General features: G+C 36.5%; 1 protein-coding gene across 5 annotated transcripts in view; it reads left to right on the top strand.

Moving 5' to 3' along the window:
- Positions 1–22,436, top strand: part of TBC1D5 (TBC1 domain family member 5) — a 316,256-nt gene that overhangs the window by 19,578 nt on the left and 274,242 nt on the right. For all 5 annotated transcript variants that reach the window (XM_041466381.1, XM_041466380.1, XM_041466383.1 and 2 more), the window contains exon 2: positions 7,990–8,051. The gene's annotated coding sequence lies outside the window, so the exon portion shown is untranslated. The remainder of the gene's footprint in view (positions 1–7,989; positions 8,052–22,436) is intronic.

Raw genomic sequence — 22,436 nt, 5'->3', positions numbered from 1 at the left:
CTGATTTTTGGATATTCAGATTTAGTTCAAATATATCATTTAATGAAGACATAATGACCTTTTAAAGTCAGTAGTTAATGTTTTCATAATAATGTTAATTCTGTCTCTTTTCAAGTACTTTATGTAGAATAGTACACTGCTATGTTATTTATTACCTGTAGGATTCCCCCTTGAAAATATTATGAAATTTTCACACTTTTGTTTTCCAATGTCCTTTGTGTTCAGATTGTCCAAAAAACCCCCAAAAAACCCAAAAAGAAAGAAAAAACAAAAAGGCAAGGTAGTTAATTAATTTTTCCACTTCACACCAGTTCCGGCACCTTGTCTTCTTGAGCAATATTACCTCTGATTTAAATGTTGACATTTAAATTTCTGTTGGTTGAATCTTTCCTTGTCTTTACTGTTCTATAATAAGCTGAAAAAATTATAGCATTTTTAAAAATTAGTCAATTTTTTCAGATAAAACTGGCATTCATCAGCCTTCTAATTTGTCTGAGTATTTTAGAAGACATAGCAGTGTCTGACATTTGCTTTTGTGTTTTGCAGACTAGCTATTTCTACCCTTTTATATTTTAAAGTGAAGCCCTGATTTTTATTTTATTAATAGCCTCCTATACTATAAATCTCATCTGTTTTGGGATTTGAGTTTAAAAACTGCTCCTGATCTCATCTTAGTGGATAAACCAACTACTTTACAGAGTGTTTGCTAACAGAGGTAGCTGTTTTATTGATGAATGTAGAAAAAGCATATAGTCCAGTGCTTTGTTCCATTCCTCTAATTTATGACACTAGTAATAATAGATGATGAATGAGATATCCAGAACATTAATAAATTATCTGAAGATGTGTACTAAATCAAAGAGGAGGAGACTAAGAAATAATCTCATATATTGCCTCCAAGAAAAGTAAGCTAATTCCAGAGTCATTTATTCAGCAATATGCAAAAACCCTGAGAAATTTGTTGAAATTGAACTGCTATAGTTAGGATGAGATTAATATAACTCAGCATTTCAAATGCGCTATTACAGACATTTGGATCGCCAGTTTCAGGTGGCAAGAGATGTAAAACTTACAGACTAAAATCACTCTTAAATGTTTAAGTTAAAACGTTGAATTTAAGCATGTTTAAAATAAAACCCAGCAATTTTGCCCTACAGTGATGATACTTCCATCTTTTTCCCTAAATTCATGTATCCACTACCGGGATTGAAATTTGCAGCAGTTTTCTGCTGTGGTTTGCATTTGGTAACTTGATGATTCTGTGTAAAATAGTTACTTGTTCAAAGAGTAACTGTGCAGCCTTTCATTTCACTTGAGCAGTGGAGTTTCTATGTTTTGTCCATTTGGGTGCCACAAGGCATAATTCTCCTGGTGACACTGGGAGTCTCAAAAGGAGTCTTCATGTCAGAAGAGGCATTTGGCCACTTACGCAGTATTCATGTGCCACTTTGTTATAGACAGGCAGCATCCAAGTAATGGGCTGGTTTTATGCAAGCAAACTAATGTCATTCTCATTAATCTATTTCTTAATGTTATCAAGTCCATTGTAATTCAGTCACCATGATAAAATAGAGTGACATTTAGGGAGGGCAAGTATTGGTCGAAATGAAACATCTTGGAGGTAGTAGAACGTTTTCCGTTTCACAAATTGACACCTAAGAGTTTTTATGAACATGATTTTTATCACATCTAGATAGCCTGTGTGTGGACTTAAATGAATTTGTCATGGAAATGATCAGTATTTTCTTTTGTCCTCTCTCTGTTCCCGTTTTTTGGTATATTTCGTTCCATGCCTTGCACCTTTGGTGGCGTTCATATGGCTGTACAGAACTAATGCAGCTGATTGAGAATATATTTTTTCTTTATTGAGGCTGTACAGTGAGTTTCAAAGTAGTTAAATGTTTTTGGTATGAAGTTAACAAAACATCCTAAAGACTATACTTTCTACATCAAGGACAATAGAAAACCCTTATCCCTGATAAAATATGATCATCTGTGGTTACAGGTAACTAAACTTAGCTACTAGTTGTATTCAATGTACCCATTTTCATGATTATTTCTTCTGCGTGAAATAGCGGCAGAGGACACACTATTATGCAATAGGGGCAGTACAGTAAGCGGTTTCTATATTTCATGGATTCAGCTTCCTGTTCGTGACTAAGATTATGTATAAACTGTTTTATGCTAAGCCATTCATATTGAACTTCTGGATTTTTTTCTCTCAGCTGTCCCTGTCAAAATCTCCTTAATAGTCTCAGTGATCCAGAGTGTCTGGATGGTGGCTTGCAATCCCTGAACTCATGTTTGTCTTAGAACTGGACATTTTTTAGGTACACTATTTTCTCATTTCCCAGAATGTGTTTTATTGGTCTTCTTTCTACAGCCTTAATTTAAACTTTAACTGTGGAATTTATTGTCGTTAAAATTCTTCATATAAAAGCTGTCATCAGGAAGTATCACCAATTGCTTTCTATTTTTTGTTTCCTCTCAGTTTTTAGTAAATACAATGAATATTGTTAATCATATGCTACTTCTAATCATCAATCTTCAAGATGAGCAATTAACATACTGTTTAAAAATAATGAGTAGTAAACAGTATTTTCTTTTGTTTGTACTTTAATCTAGGTTCAGTTGTCTTGTGAAAATGTTTATATAAATTGTAACTTAAGTGAACCACAGAATCAAAGAATATACTGAGTTGGAAGGGACCCACAGGGATCACCAGGTCCAGTTCCCAGCTCTGCACAGTACAGCCCCAAGAGTCATCATGTACCTAAGAGGGTTATCCAAGTGCTTCTTGAGCTCTTAATGCTGTGACCACTTCCCTGAGGAGCCTGTTCCAATGCCCAGCCACGCCCTGGGTGAAGAACCTTTTTCAAATACCCAACCTAAACCTCCCCTGACACAACTCCAGGCCATTCCCTTGGGTCCTGTCACTGCTCACCACAGAGAAGAGATCAGTGCCCGCTTCTCTGCTTCCTCTCACAAGAAAGTTCTAACTGCAGGTCCTCCCTCAGTCTCCTCCAGACTGAGCAAACCAAGTGATCTCAGCTGCTCTTTGTATGTCTTCCACTTGAGACCTTGCATCTTCCTTGTGGCCCTGTGCACTCTCTAACAGCTTTATATCTTTCTTCTATTGAGGTGCCCAAAACTGCACACAGTATTCAAGATGAGGCCACCCCAGTGCAGAGCAGAGCAGGACAATCCCCTCCATTGCCCAGCTGGCAATGCTGTGCCTGGGTGCACCCCAGAACACGATTCACCCTCCTGGCTGCCAGGGCACTGCTGATTCGTATTCAGTTCACCACTGACCAGGACCCCCAGTCCTTTTCCATGGGGCTGCTGTCCAGCCTCTCACTCCCCAGTCTGTCCATACCTCCAGGGTTGCCCTGTCCCAGCTGCAGATTCCCTTTTGGGCATTTGCCCTTGTAAATTGTCATACAGCTGGTGATTGCTGAACCTGGTCATTTGCTAAGAAGGGTCTGCAAGGCCTCTCTGTCGTGGAAGGAGTCAACAGCTCCTCCTAATTTCATGTTGTCAGCAAACTTAGTATACCTTTGAGTCCTGCATCCAAATAATTTATGAAAACACTGAAGAGTGCTGGCCTAAAATGGAGCCGTACAGAACCCCACTAGTGACTGATTGGTAGCTTGGTGTAACCCCATTTACTGTAATGTAAATGAATGTGCCATATTTATTAGTCAGATTAGGGCTTCTTTGGCTTAGTCAGCCCATACGTAATGCAGTTGTTAAATTTTACTTGTTTTTCTTCATAGCTGACATGACCAGGTTTGTAATTCTTAACAGTCAGGTTCAAAGAGCAGTGCGGATAGAAAACATTTTTAGAAACTAGGAATTATATCTATTTTCTAAGTTTATTAGACGTTTACATTAAAATATATATGTAGATTTTATGAGTGTATTTTTCTTGTATTTCCCACTATTTTCTTCTGGCTGTTTATATTGGAGTTTCACATATAAGTATAGGATCTTTGCTTCACTTTCCCATTTATCTTAAGGTCTGCCTCAGCTACAAAAGTGTAAACCTTACAGTTAACCACCTTAAGGTGGTTAACTCACAGCACTGAATTGTAGAAGAGAAACCAGGGTCTTTCTGCATTTATATCTGTGGTGTTCAAACGGGGTTAGTGATTATAGTAGAATGTATTTCCTTCTTCTGCAGACCTGCAGGCTTTTTCATTATGTTCAGGATTAAAACCAATATCTGTTGAAGGCCAAGAAGTTGTTTCCCAGTAAGGGAAAGATTGAAGAGAATTTATTTGCCTTATTGGTATATTTGTCATGTTGGCAAACCTTAGTTTAAGGAAAACAGCTATTAAGTGAGCAACAGAAACCCATCATATATTCACTAATTTTCTCATTATGTTCAGTGTGAAATCAAGACTTCTTAAAAATCAGAGAAATCCATTAAAGAGTGTTTTAGGGGTTAAGGTACTTATTCATGGTTGTGCAATGTGACTTCGAGTTTCTTCTCTTCCTGGCCCATTGCAAGAACTTGAATAAGCATTGTGTATCTACATGAGTGTGCTAGTGTCTCTCTTTTTGTTGTGGAGAATGTCTCGCAATCTCATAGTGAATAAATCTCTCTTGAAATTAATTGGAGCTACCAGACAAAAAGAGAATAGTAGCAGAACTTGAAGTGTACAAAGCTCATCTGAATAAAAGCTGGATAGCCTCTGCACCTCATTCAGTTATTTATAGAAAATTGAAATACTTTGCATTTTGCAGAAATTAAAATATCTACATTGGTATTAAAATATGCTGAGAAAGGGATCCAGCAGCTCTTGCTTTATCAAAATTGGTACATGATCAGTTAGTACAACAGCAATTAAGGCCTAAATTGGGAGAGCCCTTCTGCAGAACAAGACATGATATGATCTGATCTTTGGGAGTAAGATGCAATATCCACTCTTTTATATGAATAGACATAAAGAACAACAACTATTAATTGTGGAAGGTAATGATTGCACTTTGTATAATCTTAGAAGATAGTTAATTTTTCACTTGAAAATGTGTGTAATTTTTAATTTATTTTTTTATGTTTCCAGAAATAGGGCATCCAAAATAAAATTTTAATTGCAAAATTTAAATTTTCAGCCATGTAAAAAACCAAACCAAAACAGTTCAGTTAATATATTTTCTGATGACAACAGAGGAACCCTTTGGCCTTAAGCGTGTAACTTGAAAAATAAGGATCTTAAATGTAATGTTGTACTCTGTCATATATATGACATCTGGGGGCTTATTGAAAGCTAGGAATGCGTGACTAAGATTCTTTGAAAAAGAGAAATGAACTTTTAAGTGGCCGAATGTGAATATTAAATAAGCAAACTACTTATTTGCCCAGTACAATTAAGTGTAAATTATCTTTCATCAGTTCTAATAAATTGACAGTGCATTGTTTGAATAAATTTTAAACACAATAGAAGAGTTACCAAAATTAAGATTTCTTAGTTTGGAGTACTTGTGGTTAACATATTATTGAGAAGTTCCCATTGAATACTGCAAATCAATACAATGAAGGATTAATTGTGAAAACTCATATAAATTTTATTTTCTTATAAATCAAGGAGTTGGTAAAATATACACTTACCGTTGATCATTAGAATACAAAACTATCTGTTAAAATCAATTAACATGCATATCTGATGACTGATTGTATAAATATGAAAGTCAAATAATTGTAATCGTTAACCATGGCTTCAGGTCATATGAGTTGTCAGCTCAAAAAAGTAGAGGAGAAAGAAGATGATTTGCATATGTTTAATGTGGCATGCTGTTCATGTGGGAATTTGAGATAAACCTTTGCTGGTAATCTGCTTGTTTTTATCTCAAAATCGACTAGGAAATGTGGGTCATAACAGTCAAATGAGCTACGTCTGGTATTGATAGGAGTTAATTCAGTAGTTTGGGATTTAACATTTTGCTATGTTTCAGTATTTTAGAATTGATTTTTACCTTAGAGACAATTGGAAGAAGCTGGTTAAAAAGTTATTCAGAAATACTCAAAGTTTTTACCAAGAACATACTCAAAATTATCCTATAAAGTTGTAGGACTGAGTTACTTTTACAGTTTTTAGTTAGACTTCTCAATATGTAAAAAAACTACTTATTTACTTTTTATGATTAGAAAAATCAGATGCATTTAAAATTTTTATGAAGTAGTGTACAGCTTAGACAGAAGTAGTTGTTTGAGGAGGTGAGTTCTGTAACCACAGATTAGAAGCCCAAATGAAACATGAAAATAATTAAAAATTGAGTAAATTTTAAAAGGAAAAAATCTGGGTTTAAGACGTCAGTAACTGTAAATACAGTTTTAGCTCTACTGTAACTCATTGGTTAAAAACCAGAGGCTCCAAAGCTGCAGATGAATGCTCTATGACTAAATGGTTCTTCCTATAGAAGGTCTGATTCCAGAACTTCCAGAGCTGTTGTACGTCCCAGTAATCCTCAAAATCTTTTAATGTGTGAAAGTATAGGCTGCTTTTACAATGTCCCATTGCTTTTTTAAAAGAAGCATTTGGGATATATATTATTTTTTGGGGGGCTGGATGGGATTCAGATATGTGTGGGACTGAATTATCATTTTCAAGGAGAAATCTGTGCACTAAATGAGAATATGTTAATACAAAAAGCAGTCTCATTTGTCCTACTTCAGAAACATATAGTGTGAGAAGAAAGTGCTTCAGGTTTCTTAAAATATAGAAGTTTTTGTACTGCTGTGTCTTGAGGCTTGCAGTGTTATTAGCTCAAAGGGGAGGTATGCTTTTTCATGATGACTATATTTAGCCGGGAGGAATAGTCCTTTTTAAAGCAAATTGAAATGAGTGTATGAGAGCGTGAAATTATCAGCAGCGCTGGTGCACATTTACATTACTTCTACATACTCTTTTGAATGACCACACAACAGAACAAGTACTTCATTTCCACTGTGTTGATTTTTCTTGACAAAACATGGCAGTCTATCCAGAGGAGGGTGTTTAGCCAAGATAAATATAAAATTTATGATTAAGCAAAGTGTTTTCTTATTATAATCCCTAAAGAGAATTTGAGACTTGTTAAATATAACGTGCCCAGGTAGTTTTAAGAGTAAATTATCCTTTATGCTTTTAAATGCTGAAATGCAGCAGCACCATCAGTGATTTGAGATACTGCTTCCAGAAGCAGCACTGCACACTGACTTCCTTTGAAACAAGGAGCAAAAAACCATGCATGTATACAATATATAATTTCAGGTTTGATGTATTCCTTCATTTTTGTAGTCCATACAGAGATAAAGAATCCATGTCAGTAGCATGGTTTGTAAAGCTGTCCTGCTTTTTCCTGTATGTAATGCGTGTTATGGAAGAAAGCAAATAAACCTTTTTGACAAAACGGATAAAAGTTGGTAACAAGATTACAGTTGTGGCATATTTCTTCAAATGCTGTATTTACAGAGTACCACTTTGAAGAAAGCTGTGGTGACTGTCAATATTATTCATTAAAATAAATGGAGACTGAAAATTGATTGAGGAGAAGAGTGGATTTTGACCTTTGTGGTACCAATGTTGGCTTTGGAGTGCAGCATTCTAATTAAATTGTGAATATACTTAGATAGTGGATATTAAATGATCTCACTGTATTCTTTCAAGGACTATGAACTTCCAAAATCAAGGATAACATTAGATGTCAGCCAAGTATTTTGTCCTTCTCGTGGTTTGTCTTTACATCTGAATTAGTGCCAGTTTGCACAGATTGTGTGTCAGCTTAAATACAAGAAACAGGCCTCAGTCTGCTTGAACTCGTTCCACCAAAGACTTCTAAAAACTTTCGGTAGTCTGCAAACTGTAATGGTTGTTTCACATTAAGTTGCTTTGTAGAATTATAAAACAGCTTTTCTTGTGCTTTCAAATAAAATGTTGTCATCTGCTAATGAATGAGATACCATCTGTAATAATTAAGGTTATTCTACTTGTTTTTCCCCTGCAGCAAAACTTCTGAAGGTTTACAGAAGACAATAAGAGAACCACCAAGAAGGCTATTGCAGTGTTGTAAGTACTGCACCCAGGAAAAAAAAAAAGAAATATGTGAATTAAGAATGTTGTAAAGAGATTTTCATTTTTTTGGGGGAAAAATGAACAACATAAAGGGATTACATGTAAAATACAGAGCAGGATGTATTGTAGCAATCATGTTAATAATTTACAAGGGAAAAACTGCACTCTTGTAAAATCTAAAATTGTATCCTTGTGCAGTGTAATCAGGAATTCACCAATAGCAGTGAAAAATATTTCTCTATCCACCAAAGATTGATCTAGTTTATATACATTTGTTTATTTAAAACTATCAGAATTTAGAAAATCATTGTAGTTTTGTAGGTTTGTCATTTGTTTTAGTGACTTATTGTTTAGGTTATTTTGCAGAATTATTTATTTGCTGATTTATTTATGTATTTCATTATTTATTTATTTGATTATTTAGTAAATTATTTATCTGATGAATTATTAATACATCTTCATGACATGCTTTAAATTATTTATAACTTAATTTTGAGTTTATTGCTTTTCGACGCTGCATTGTTACTGACTAGTTTTGATTTTTTTTTCTTAGTTCTTGAAAATTAAAGTACTAGCTCTAAGGCAAAAGTATATTCTTTGCAGAATCCATAGATGGTTTTCAATGAAGTAATTTACCATGTAGATACTAATTTTGTTTAGTTTTATATTCCTTAATACCACTTTTCTACTTACTTAGCTTTTGCTTCTGTGATTTCATAGGTGTGTCAAGATCAAATGAGTGACCTTTAAGGGGCAAAGATAAACGTCTACTTTAAACTGTGTAGAAATGGAGTAGTTTTATTTCCCCTTAATAAGTATTCTTTAATTATTCTTCAAGTTAATATATATTTTTGTCCCAGTAAAATGAATGTTTTTAAAATGAGGCTTTTTGATGTTCGAAGTAATGCATTTAACTTTTAATAAGAAAATAAAATATTCACATTAGTAACCCATATGGAGAATTCTTTTTCAGTGACAAGGTTTTAAATACATGGGGAGGAATAGTGGCATCTTTAGATGACACATGCAGAAGGAGATACGTGTTGAGGGAAGGAAGGTGGATAGTAAGGGAGTTTTTTTTCTCCCAGTATTTTTTGAATGTGTAGGAATTTATAACCTCTTCAAATTTAACGTGCCTGTGTTATTGTACAGAAACTACTTTCAGGTTCTGTGATCACAAAGAATCATTTCTAGTGCACAACATAGTGTGAAATGTGTTTTTGTGTTCCTTTCCTTTGCCAATCAGAAAGGTCTGAAATATCATTTTTTCTCCATAGAGGCTTAAGTGACTGTATAACGACAGTATAAGGGGCCAGTTTCAGACTTTAGGTGTGGGCACCACCTCAACAGAGTTTAAAACTGGTGCCTGGGATCAGAATTTGACTTGGAGTCAATTCTGACTGATGGGCTCTTCAGGGCCAGTGAGCCACCTTGTTCCTGAAGTTGCCTATTTATTTGGCCTCAGTTCCCAGTGAGTACCTCAGGCAGTCCAAAAGCACCTTACAGGACTGACAGCCCTGTTTCAGAGCTGTAAAGAATAGGGCAAAGCAGCAGTTCCTCTGCAGAAGTGCCGTGTGCATAATGTGGCCTTTATTCTATGTTTAGTGCTTGAAATGAATTACTATATACTTTAAAGTTTTAACACAGCATGGAAAGGCTGCATTGTACATTTCAAGTTTCAGTGCTGTTGAAATACAGTAGAAATGGCCTCTGTAGACAGGTTTCACTATAGAACTTAAATTATGCATGTGTATATCCAAATTCCTTATTTTGAAATATTGAATGTATGAATATTTAATTTGTATCTTGCTTTAGTATCTTCATATGCTTGCCTTAAAGGAAGCTGTTTCCTTTGATTTATATACATGGATAAAAATGTGTGTACAGTATGTATCAATAGTTTTTCTCTCTGTGGTGTTAGATGAACAGCTTTAGATAATGATAGCTACTGATTCTTATTCTGCAGCTTGCTACCATTGTATAAAACGTAAATTTGCCGTATTTGTTCTATTAATCTTACTTGAATTTCAAATTCATTTGCTTTCCAGAAATATTTTCTTAATTACATGCGTTAAGAAAAGTCAAGTATGTTGCGGATCTTAATGATGCAGTATTTTTGGTCTGTGCACAGTAACAAAGCTATGAATATTATTATTTGGGGCAGAGTTCCAATCTGAAATTTACATTTCTCCTTATTTGAATGTTTTCACTGAAGCTGAGAACTCCAAGGGAGTTCCTCAACATATCCTAGTTTATGCGATATGCTCTCTGAAACTTAGTACCCTCTTATTTCCTTTTGTAAATGAGGTCTTATTGTTGAATAAGACCTATTGCAAGCAGCTACAAAGGTAAGTGCTGTCAGTGCATTCTGCCACCAGTTTCTTGAAGTATGAAACACCCCCTGAAAGACGTGCTACTACTGTTATGGGGTAATATAACGCGGCTTATGTGTTGGCACTGAGAGTAGCTACTTCATAATGATGACAAGTGAAAGTACAGCCAAAGGTCACATTAAACAAGAGATTTCTTTCACACCTCATCCATTTTCTGGATGTGGTATGAAAATAGCTTTGTTCCCTATACTTAAATATTTTTAACACAGAAGTTATCTTGAAGTAATTTTTTATGCCGTTTTTATTACTTTGTTCATGTTTTAAGAGATAGACTGGAATTCTGGCATGCTAAATTGATGCTACAAAAATGTTTGAAATTAGCTTAAATTTTGGGTGTAGTTAGACAATGCAAAGTATGATGAGTATTTCATCTCACTACATTTTTTAGTTTGCAGATTTGCTTAAATACATAGCTTTAAGTTCTAGAAAAGGAGCTATTGATGTGTGTTGTGGTTGAACCCAGCTGGCAACCAAGTACTTGGTAGCCCCTCGCTCACTTCCCCTCTCTGCCATGATGGGATGAGGAGTAGAATTGGAAAATAATAAAACCCATAAGATATTGAAATAAAAAGTGAAAGAAAGTAAAATATAATAATAATAGGAATGAGAAGAGAGAAAACAGAGAGGAGGAATAAAAACCAAGAAATACAATTTAAAAAAAAATTGCTCATCACCTGCTGACTGTCCCCCCAGTTTGTGTCTGTCCTTGAGCAGTGATTGCCGCCTTCTGGTCAACTCCCCCCAGTTTATACACTGGCCATGATGTTCTGTAGTATGGAATATCCCTTTGGCTACTTTGGATCAGCTGTTCTGACTGTGCTGTCTTCCAGCTTCTTGTGCACTTCCACACTGGCAGAACATGAGACACTGAAAAGTCTTTTGACTTAGACTAAGCACTGCTTAACAACAACAAAAACATCAGTGTGTTACCAACATTTTTCTCATCCTAAATCCAAAAACCAGCTCTGTACCATCTCCCGAGGAAGAAAATGAACTCTATTGCAACCAAAACCAGGGCACTGTGCAGAGTGGTATTTATACTGATGTTGCATGACCATGGGTTTATTCTTTTTTGTATCTTTTAAAAAGAAAGATACTTTTTTTTTTTCTGAATTGGAGTCTGTTCAGAAATAGGAAAAGAGTCAACCTGGCTATGTTGACAGTTTCTTAGCTCTGCTTTGATGAGATCCTACCAGTATTGTTAAAGAATAATTTCTGCTGAAATGGTGAACCAGGGTGCTAAAATAAGGCAACATTTTAGAAAAAATGTTTAGTAAGTATTAGATAATGAACATGAAGCTGACTTGTTTCACAGAGAGTGTTGAACAGTTAGGAGATACTGGTTGGGAAGCCTAAATCTGGTAAATTATTGGTAGGTATATTTCTGTTCTAATCTAACTCCATAGAAATTGCACAAGCCATATTAAGCTCTTCTTCAATTTGCTTCATACAGATAAAAGAATTTGCATCTCATGACTCACATATTTCCTGTTGTATCTTTAATACAGCCATTTTTAGTATTTTTCTTGCCTCTTTCCTCTATTGGTATGCTTAGAGAGTCTGTGTGTAGGAGCTTGTTATTTCACCCGTGAGGCAAGGAGGAGTTCAAATCAATAGCAGTGTGTTGTTGACACTAAATGATGTTTCTTCTTGCCACAATAAGACTTGATTTTGTCATCCTAATGATGCTAGCTTGCTTCACAGAATAGGGATCAGCACTCTCTCAAATCAAACTTTACAAGTTTAAAAAGAAGGAAATACTAGAAAAATAATCCAGTATTTGTGACCAAACATATGCGTTGGCTTTGTAAAATGAATATTCAAGTTCTGTTTCATTTTATAGGGTGGCTGCTTTGCGAGGCATTTTGGAAATCTGTATTAAGGGATGTAGGATTGATCAGAGCTGACACTGATGAAAGTCTCATGTTTTAAAAAGATGTTACAGACATTATTTAAAATATAAGTTCACGTGAAATATGGATCTTAGTAAGACCTTGGCTAAAAAAACCTAACAAAACAAGAAGCCTCAAGCTAGTAGAAATTCTTTGTGTTTCGCAGAAAATCTTTGCAGCACTGCCTAGAAAGAGAATGTATGCAAGAGGGAATAGGTACAATCAGCAAGACATTACCAGGACTTGTCCATGATTGCACTCTACAGCATAGTCAAAAAGGAAAAAACAGTTGTTCCTGACTCAAACTAAGGATCACGCAGGGAGGCTGCAGCTATAGGAAGATGAGAATTTGAGAGAAATGGTGTAACCATAGTAAGCAATATTATGTTGGTAGGAGTTTCCAGGCTTAATGTTGGTAGAAACCTTGGGTTATAAAGAGCACTTTTGTGTTGGATCTGATAGCAATTACAGAGTTGAATCATTCTGTTATATTATCAAAATATCTACCTACTTACAACAATATTTGTGCATTTATTTACATAGTTTTCACGGTAGGAAAGATGTTACCTTTTTATCTGAAAGGACTTTAAAAGGTATGTCTGCATGATTAAACATTCACATTGTAAATTGTTCTGTTTGCACTGTTATCATTGTTTTGTATTTTTATGCAAAACGTGGTTTCTCAGATGTTCACAATGTAAACTGTGATCTAATATTTTTTGATTCTACAATATCTTCCCTTCTCACTTCTTCTGTAGGATATTCATAAAGTCACCTGACATAAACTGTCCATATATTGTGGTGTATTTCCGGGAGAGGAAATGCCTTCTTATTTTGCAGGCAGTGAAATAAATCCTCATGAGAACTACAGTAGCTAGTTATATTTCAGTAATGGTAGTGTAGTGAATATTATATAAACTTTAAGCAATATTTAGTAGGGAATTTTTTATTTATGTTAACTGTAGGGAATGGGTAGCTCCTAAAGATGACTAGCAACTTGAGAAACATAGCTTGTTGAGTTTATCAACCTCAAATCCCAAGTGTTTTTGCTGATTCTGTAATGAATTAGGTGATGTCTAGATAAGGAGCACTTGGCAATTTTATCTATACTGACAAGGCACATCTACCTTGGATGCAACTTACTAAGAGTGTGATAGTAGTCAGAGTATCATAGTCTTGATCATTCTGTCTGCAGTGCTGAGAGAAGCTAAAAGTCAGTTTTTTCTAGTGTAACTGCCCCTTATTTGCATGAAGGTAGCATGCCTGTAGACTACCACCAGCATACCTTGTCATGCCATAAGTAGGTATAATATCTTACCATAAGCATTAAGATACCTACCAGAAAGAACCTCTAACATCTTACTGGCGATACAGTGAAGAGTCAAGAAGTTCAGTGAAGAAGGCAATGCCCTGTGTGGTGACTTCACTGAAATAGGTTTTTCCTTTCAGCTGAAATTCTGATCTTGTAAACATTCAAGTATAACTTACAACAAGTAGTACTGAAGATGATGAATATATTCTCTACAGCATTATATTTAGTGAACATTAATTTTAGGCTATTTCTTTATCCCAGGCGCTTGCATTTGACATATGGTTGTAGCTGGATTTAACATTCCTTACTCTGTTATGAGGATAAGCAAATATTAAAAACATCCCTTAGAGTACTTACAAAAGCAGCAAAAATATTAAGTGTGAAGAGATATTCTTTATTTCTTGATTGTTGTTTATATTGATTCTCATGTTTCTGTGTGTCAGAGTATGTGTGTAGTTAGTACCATGTTTCAGTTGACCAGAATTTCAAAAGATCCAAGGCATCTGGGACAGTCCCATTTAAATATATTTATCTGAGTTCTAAAATTTCATACAAAAGGTTTTAGATTAGTACTACAAATCCTAAATTCTGTATAGTAAGCTTTGGCATGAAATTCATATGATTTAAACATTTCCATTCACTTTTTTTATTTTTTTCTGTTTCTGTACAGTTCATTTTCTATACAGTTTGTTTTTGTTTCTCTGCTAGGAAACTCCTTGCCCTGGTGTATTCCAAGACATATTTTTTGAGTTGGTTCAAAAAATAATTTCTTAACATTTTCTTTCACAATTTCTGAGCAGTTGTGTTTGTCTTGCTATGCCTACTTGTTCTTAATAAATACCTGTACTACCTGGGAGTGAATAACTTGGAATTAAGAAGTTTATTTTGGTAACAACCTCAAAAAAATTAAATCTTTTGTTTCTCTTTAATCACCTAAAAAAAGTGCTATTCTTAAAACTCTTTCTTAGAGAGAGCCTTTATTGTATGCACGTGCGTGCTATACATTCTTGGAACAATTAGTAAAACTACAGGCACATCTGAAGGCATATTCTGCATTTTTAGTGAAACATATTTTGAATAACTAGCTGATCTATGGAGTAGAGTTGTCCATTGATTCTAAAGATATTTTTTTCTGTGCTCAGACAAATCAAGATGGTAATCATTTATAATTTCTTGCCTTCATGAAAAGAAGTGATGAATAATATGATTGGAAGGAATGCATGAGTCATGAAATGGTGAGCTGGGCAATCATGGAAAAATTCACTTTAAAAATTCCTTTTTACTTATCAGTATCTGTAATGTGAGTTCAGTTTTCTGTAACATAATCTAGAAATTACAATAGTAGAGATTTTAATAAAAGCCTTGGGTGGATGAACAACTCCCCTAAGTTGAATTGAACATTGCTTGGTGGGTTATAAAAAGGAATTTTTTAACTCTCAGCTAAAAGTGATTGTGGATAAAGTGATCAGAGGACACTCCCTCTTCTTATCCCTGTTTGAATGTGAAAATAAAATGTCTTAAAGTATACTGCAGTTAATATGGAGTGAATATAGATGGTCTTCAAAGTATCTGCACTATTTAGAAACAGCTTTTAAGAAAGCTGTTAAAATACTGATAACTTGGTAGGGCACTTCAAAAACTCTTTCTTATATTTCAGAGGAAAATCTGCGTAGCCAGTCCACATTTGAACTTTTTTTATGAGATATACACAAAAGAGAGGTATTGTTACTAAATAAATGGTTCAATTTGTCATAGCTCCACCAAAAAAAAAAATCCATCTTGTTTTCAGTTTTTCTCCTATACTAAAATCATCAAGGAGGTGTTGAATAATTGCAGAGCAGAATCAAGCACCAACTCTGAGTCCCGGGCAAGACTCGCATAACCAGCTGTTGTTCTCCCTGCAGTGACCTGGGCTAGGCAGCCTAGCATCTGCCTCTGTTTTCTTTTCAGTGACCCAAGCCAGATTTCTTCAAAGTCTGTTGCTGATATTTTCCCTACAGTCATTCATGCTAATTTCTTTTACAGGCTACAGCTGTTTTTGAAAGATCTTTTCCCTTTTTCTTTTCTGACTTCTTTCTCTAAATTTAAGGCAGTGATTTTTTAAAATTACTGGTTAGTCTTGACCATAGGATTGTTCTGGTTGTCTTGCCTTAACATATATGTCAGAACTATAGAAAAAGGGTAAATTAGATTTACTTTCCAAAGGAAGGCTCAGCCTAGTTCCTTATGGAAAAGGAATCCTGATCATGAACTGAGTTCATTACAGTCATTTAACTTGAGGGAATCAAGGTGAATGTGTTGATGGTGGCTTGGGACAGAGCAGAACTCAGAAAAATTCAGAAGCAAAAAGGTAGATATTTTGCTCTGTGAACCAACAGTATGAAAAGATTGTATGGCAGAATGGTCTAAATGAGAAGAAAGGTCTGTTAATGATATAAAACTGTTAATTATGGGATTAAGCTGATCTCAGGAAGGCAATATTGCTAAATAGCTAAATGTATGCAAACCAGTAAAGTGTAAGTTTGCAATTTTGGAAGAGATGCGGCACAGCTTTCGCAGTTGTTGCTAGTGGAAATTATGGAAAACCTTTTAAAAGGACTAATTTTTTTAAAAGTAAAAGAACCCAAAAGTGGTTTTCTTGTTTCTTTTTTTTTTTTTTTTTCCCCGTGAGGGATTCAAATCTTGAAGTGAAAAGTGAATTCTTAAAGTAGGAACCAGAGGTTCCTGGTTCTTTGCACATTTATTTTAGGAGAGATTGTGCACCTTGCTTTCAGTTTACAAAATATAAATTACTTTGGCAACTCCAGTTTATGTGAGCAAGTGAATAAAAAAAATACTCTTGTGACTGACTGGTTTTTGCTTTCACTGAAAATGCAAATAATTTGGATAACATGAGTATTTTATCCTTTCTAGATCAATATTAAATGCTTTTTCAGCTACCTTTGTTCTGGGACAGATTGGTTAGTTATTGTTTGAATAAATACTACTCTGCAGTCTAAACTGAAGCATAATGATGATGACTCTTTGGGAGAACCACTTCATGTACTGAAGAAGGTAGCCTTGCTAAGCTCCTTTCCCTAGCCATGTGTTTTCACCACTTTAACGCAGCCTGCTGCTTGTGCATACAGGAATTCTTTTGCTATGTTAATTTTAAACTTTATTAATTTTTTTATCTTACTACCCTAGTGCTAGTTCAAGGAAGAAGTGAAAAAAAAGACAGTTGAAGGGGGTAGGAGGCAGTCTTGAAGCAATACTCAGACCCAGTTCTTAGGAGTCGTGATAGCAATACTCCTGCCAGATTAATGGAATGCACTGGTATTAATTGCTTACTGTCTCTTTAAATTTCTCTGTCTGTATTTTACAACAGCAGGAGTGCAAATTATGTGTTTTACTTCTTTTAACTCTAATTTACTCATTTCTACTGTTGTTAATCTTCTTCAGAAAGTAGAACATTGTTTTAAAAACTTCTAGACACTAGAAGAAATAATGCAGAAAAAAAGCCTGTATTGTTGGAAAAAAAATTAGTTGTTTATCAATATGATAGGGTTTTTCTTAAGTTAGTTCCCTGTGATGCATTGTTTCTTCAGTGTTCCAAAGCTGTCTTAAGGTAAAAATGTATGCGTAATTTATAAGGCTTAGTTGACATCCTGTGTACAGGAATTCAAATTTTATCTTGCCATTTTTCTCATATGCACCTCTGTTCGTTCTTCCATCTTGTAAATCTTTGGTTTTGAACATTTACTTAAATTTTTCCTTACAAAACATTTCTTTCCAGGTCTGCTGCTGTTCTGGTACAAACATGAATGAATGTTCAAACCCTCTGTTTTCAAAACTTGTGCTCTGGTTAGATACAAGATATGTGTCAATGTGTATAAATATGGATATTTTTATGTCATATAAATATTTTTATGTGATTATTTCATTAAGATCATGCTATCAAGTGCAGTGTTTTGTTCACACGATGCTTTCAGAGCCTTAAAAACAACAGAAAAATAATGTGTTTGACAATATTTGAAAATGTGTATATATATATTTAATGCTAGTGTTGTATGCAAATAACTTGAGCAAAACCTTTTATCCTTTCTTGTAAATCAGATTACAGATTCACATAATATTTAAGGTCAGAAGACTCTATTAGAGATCATCTAGTGCAGCCTCTTATCTCTCTGCAGGGTCAGTTAGAGCAGGCTCTTAAGGAGGTTATCTCTTTGGATTTTGAATATCTGCAAAGGTGGAGCCTTCACAACTGTTCTGGACAACCTGTTCCAGTCTTTGATTATCTTATAAGTAAAAGAAGTTCTTTGTATTTTTAAGTTAGTTTCCTTGTATTCGTATCCATTAACTTTAGTCTGTTGACAGGTTGCCACTTAAATGAAATTGGCTTAATTTTCTACACTTGTTCCCATCAGAAATGTCTAGAAATACATAAAAGCCCCTGAGCATTCTCCTCTATGGGGTTAACATGTCTGTCATAATCTGTCCCAGAACAAAGAGTCCCAGCTCTCTCAATATCTGCTTGTATTTCATATGCTTCAAGCCCTTAATCACCTTTCAGACCCTCTGCTGGGTGCACTGCAATAAGTCCATGTCTTTCTTATACTGAGGAGCTCAAAACTGTATTGAGTATTCCAGAAGGACATCACCAGTGCTGTCTAAAGAGGAAGAATCACCTCCCTTGACTTTGCAGTAAAACTAGATTGCCTGGGTTCTTTTCTGCAAAGATCTGCAGATCCTTGGCTGTTAGCCTGTAGTGTGGCATGTGGTGTAATTCTTTTTACTGATTTATGTGAGGCTGACCAGCTTGTAAATCCATGGATTGTCCTTTGTGCTATTCTTCAATAGAAGAATAGAGTGGTGGCGTTTTGTTTGCTCTGGTCCTTGGGACCCTGCTGTGATCTCTACGCCCATTCACATATGACTTCAGCCCAGTTTGTGTGTCTCTGCTTCCATCTCCTGCATGATTTGTTTTTGTATTTGAGTTCTGCCAGCTGATGGTTGTTCAGCTGTTTAGGTCGTCTACCACATTTCCTCATTTTCATGGTTTTTGGCATGTACTGTTCTTAAGGCTGAAGGAGCACATCCCTGACAATTAAGTTTTCCTGGACCCTTCTCTCTATAACCATCTACCATGCGATTCCTCCAAGCAGATCCCTGAACAGGTCAGAGTCTCCTCTACTGAGGTCTGGGCTTATGATCCTGCTTTTTTCTTTCTTACCTCCTCTCAGGGTGCAGAATTCCACCATCTTGTGCTAACTGCAGCTAAGGTTGTCTTCAGCTTCTATATCCTTATTCTGTTATTCCTTGTGTTTTAAGTATGGGATCCAACAGAAAGTCTTCCCCTCAATAGCTCCTTAATTATTTGTGTCATGAACTTGTGGTCCACGCACTTCAGAAAACCTCTGGATTGCTTGATTCATGCTGTGTTGTTCCTTTAACTGGGCATGGTTAAACTGCACAAGGAAGACCAGGTCCTGCAAATGTGATGGGAGTTGTAGGGAGTGTTACCCAAGGAACCACTGAGAGATTTGATTGGTAAAGGTAAGAAAAAATAGTGCCTTTTCAAAAGGGAGAAAGGGAGAATATATGGAATAAGTTAAAAGAATAATTACTTGCTTGATTTATATTAGGAATTTATCTGATTAGGTAGAAAGGATTTGGGGATTTATTTTTTACTGAAATACTGTATATGAAGCAAAAGATTAGTGAATATTTTGCTAAATAGCTCAGAAAATTGCAACTAAATATTTTGCATTTCCTCATGCATTATTAACATTGCTTCTGTAAAAACATGATCATCCTCACTATTTCTTTTTGACAGCAAATTCCACAAAAATTTCTGCTAACAGATTATTAAATACATGGAAGGAAGACTGGAGGAGGAAGGGGCCGCATAGTAGGATTATTATAAGCCCTGTGATGCAAGGTTTCATTTTCTAATATTCAGTCTTTTTCAGCCTTTTGCCTTCAGTTACATTTTTAAAAATATATTGTTGTTAGAACTACAACTGAATTTTAATGGTATATCTTTTTTCTTTCTGAAGTTTTTAGAATTGAACAGTTAAAGCATGTTAGAGTCCTCATGTTTGAACGTATTTGAGCTTTGGAAGTTGCAATGTTCTAGTTTTCTTACATTGTTCTCAAGTAGATAGTGCGCCCATAATCTTAATAATTTAAGAACAGCAAACACACAGCTGAAGTGCATTCCATTCATTTAGATAAGAGGCGTTACTTGTTCCATATGGTTGTGTCTACCAACCTGTTAGCTAAAACGTGATTAGAAGTTGAGTTGCTTTCTCTCATGCTGCCTTTGTTATGCTGATTATGATAGTATGTTACTCCCTAAGTCTGGGCATTTCTTTACATAGAGAGTGATTTTTCACTACAAAATTACTATGTCTTTTATTTGTTGTATGAAGTAGCAAAATGAAGTGGTTTGTGTGATGCTTGTTTGTGCAGAATGCAGAAAAGATCATAGCATATGCTGGTTTTGTTATATACTTATGGCTGCCTTACTTCATGGATGGGCTGGATGTCTCCCAATATGTGGACAGCATGAATGAGGCCTTCTTCTACCACAAAATAATAAACCTTTTTTTATTCAAATCACAGAACGAGCCAGGCTGCAAGGGACCACATCTGGTCATCTGGTCTAATCTCCCTGCTCCAACAGGGTCATCCTAGGGCACATGGCACATCTGAATGATTCTTGAATATCTCCAGTGAGGGAGACTCCACAACCTCTGTGTTCCAGTGCCTGGTCACTCACACAGTAAAGTTCTTCCTCATGTTCAAGTGGTACTTCATGTGCATCAGTTTCTGCCTATTGCCTCTCTGTCCTATTGCTCAGCACCATTGAACAGAGCCTGGCTTCATCCTCTTGACACCCTCTTTTCAGATACTTATGTATTAAAGAGGTCTGCTCTCAGTCATCTCTTCTTGAGGCTGAACAGGCCCAACTCTCTCATCCTTTCCTTATTAGAGAAATACTCCAGTCCCTTAATCATCTTTGCCACCTTCTACTGGACCTGCCCCAGGAGCTCCATGTCTTTTTTTTTAACTGAGAGGAGCCCAGAACTGGACACAGCCCTCCAGGTATGTCCTCACCAGGGCTGAGTAGAGGGGCAGGATCACCTCCCTTGCTCTGCTGGCAGTTCTTTTTCTGATACACACCACGATTACCACGGCCTTCTTGGGCAAACTGCTGGCTCATGGACGACTTGCTCTCCTCCAGGACTCCCAGGTCCTCCTCTGCAGAGCTGTTTCCAAAGGTTGGCCCACAGCCTGTGCTGTTGCATGGGGTTATTCCTCCCCAGGTGCAGAAACCTAGATTTGCCTGTCTTGAGTTTTAGAAGGTCCTTCCTATCTCTCCAGCCTGTTTAGGTCCTTCTGAAGGGTTGCATAGGCCTCTGGAGTATTGGCCACTTCTCCCAGCTTTGTGTCATCAGTGATCATCTGCCTCTTCATCCAAGTCACTGATGAACAAGTTAAACAAGAGTGGGGCCAGTATTGAACCCTGGGGAGCACCATTAGTGACAGCCCTCCAGCTGAACTCTGTGCCACTGATACAGCCCTCTGGTGCAGCCAGTTCTCAATCCACCCCACTGTTGACTCATCCAGTCCATTCTTCCTGAGTTTGCCCATGAGGATATTGTGAGAGACAGAGTCAAAAGCCTTGCTGAAGTCAAAGTGACAATACTCCCTGCTCTCCCCTCACCCACCCAGGTATTTGTTTCACTACAGAAGGCAGTCAGGTTGGTCAAGTATGATTCACTGATTTACCTTCAGTAAATCCACACTGACTACTCCTGATCAGCTTCTTGTCATCCATGTGGATAGAGGTGACTTCCAGAATGAGGTGCTTCATCACTTTCCCACAGATTGAGGTTAGGCTGACTGACCAGTAGTTCCCTGGGTCCTCCTTCCTGCCCTTTTTGAACACCAGGGTGACATTTGCTTTCTCCCAGCCTTCAGGCACGTCTCCTGATGGTCATGACATTTCAGAGATGACCATGAGCAGCCTAGCTGTGGTGTTCTCTTAGCACTCCTGGATGCATCCCATCAGGACCATTGGACTTGTAGATGTCAGATTTACCTAGTTGTTCTCTAATCCAATCCTCCTTGACCAATGGAAAGCCTTCCTTCCTTTACCCTGGTCTCTTGGGTCAGAGATTCTTGTCAGTGAAACCAAGGCTGCCCCCAACATTCCCATCACCAGTAAGGCATTCCCTGTTAGTATAAGGCTGAGCAGCCAGCACACCATTCTTTATGGGATCCTCTACTAGCTGTCTCACACAGTTTTCCTTAGTGCTTTTCCAGGAACCTCCTGGATTGTTAGTGCTTTACTCTGTTCCTTCTCCAGCACACCTCAGGGTAGTTTAAGACCCCCACAAGAACTGTACATTTGAGGCTGCCTCCAGAAGGCTTCATCCACTTCCTTGTCCTGATCAGATCCATCCACAGCAGTGTCACCTGTGCTAGTCTGCCCTTTTATCTTAACCCATAAGCTCTCAACTCATTCATCATCCATCCCAAGACAGAGCTGAATGCATTCCATGTGTTGTCTCACATAAAGGGCAACTTCACCACAGTGCCTTCCTGGTCTGTGTCTCCTAAACAGCGTGTAGTCCATCACGACAACATTCCAGCCAGGAGCTCTCCTATCACATCGCTGGAATCACATTGAGACCAAAGCCCTGTGATGGCACACAGGTCTCTTATTTTTCCAGTTTGTTTCCCATACTGCTTGCATTGCTTTACAGCACTTTCTATAAAGTATTTGATC

The sequence above is a fragment of the Pyrgilauda ruficollis genome, unplaced genomic scaffold (genome assembly GCF_017590135.1).
Source record: "Pyrgilauda ruficollis isolate IOZ18807 unplaced genomic scaffold, ASM1759013v1 scaffold2, whole genome shotgun sequence".
Lineage (NCBI taxonomy): Eukaryota > Metazoa > Chordata > Aves > Passeriformes > Passeridae > Pyrgilauda > Pyrgilauda ruficollis.
Note: the sequence above shows the minus strand (reverse complement) of the source record. Positions and strands in the feature narration are given on the sequence as shown.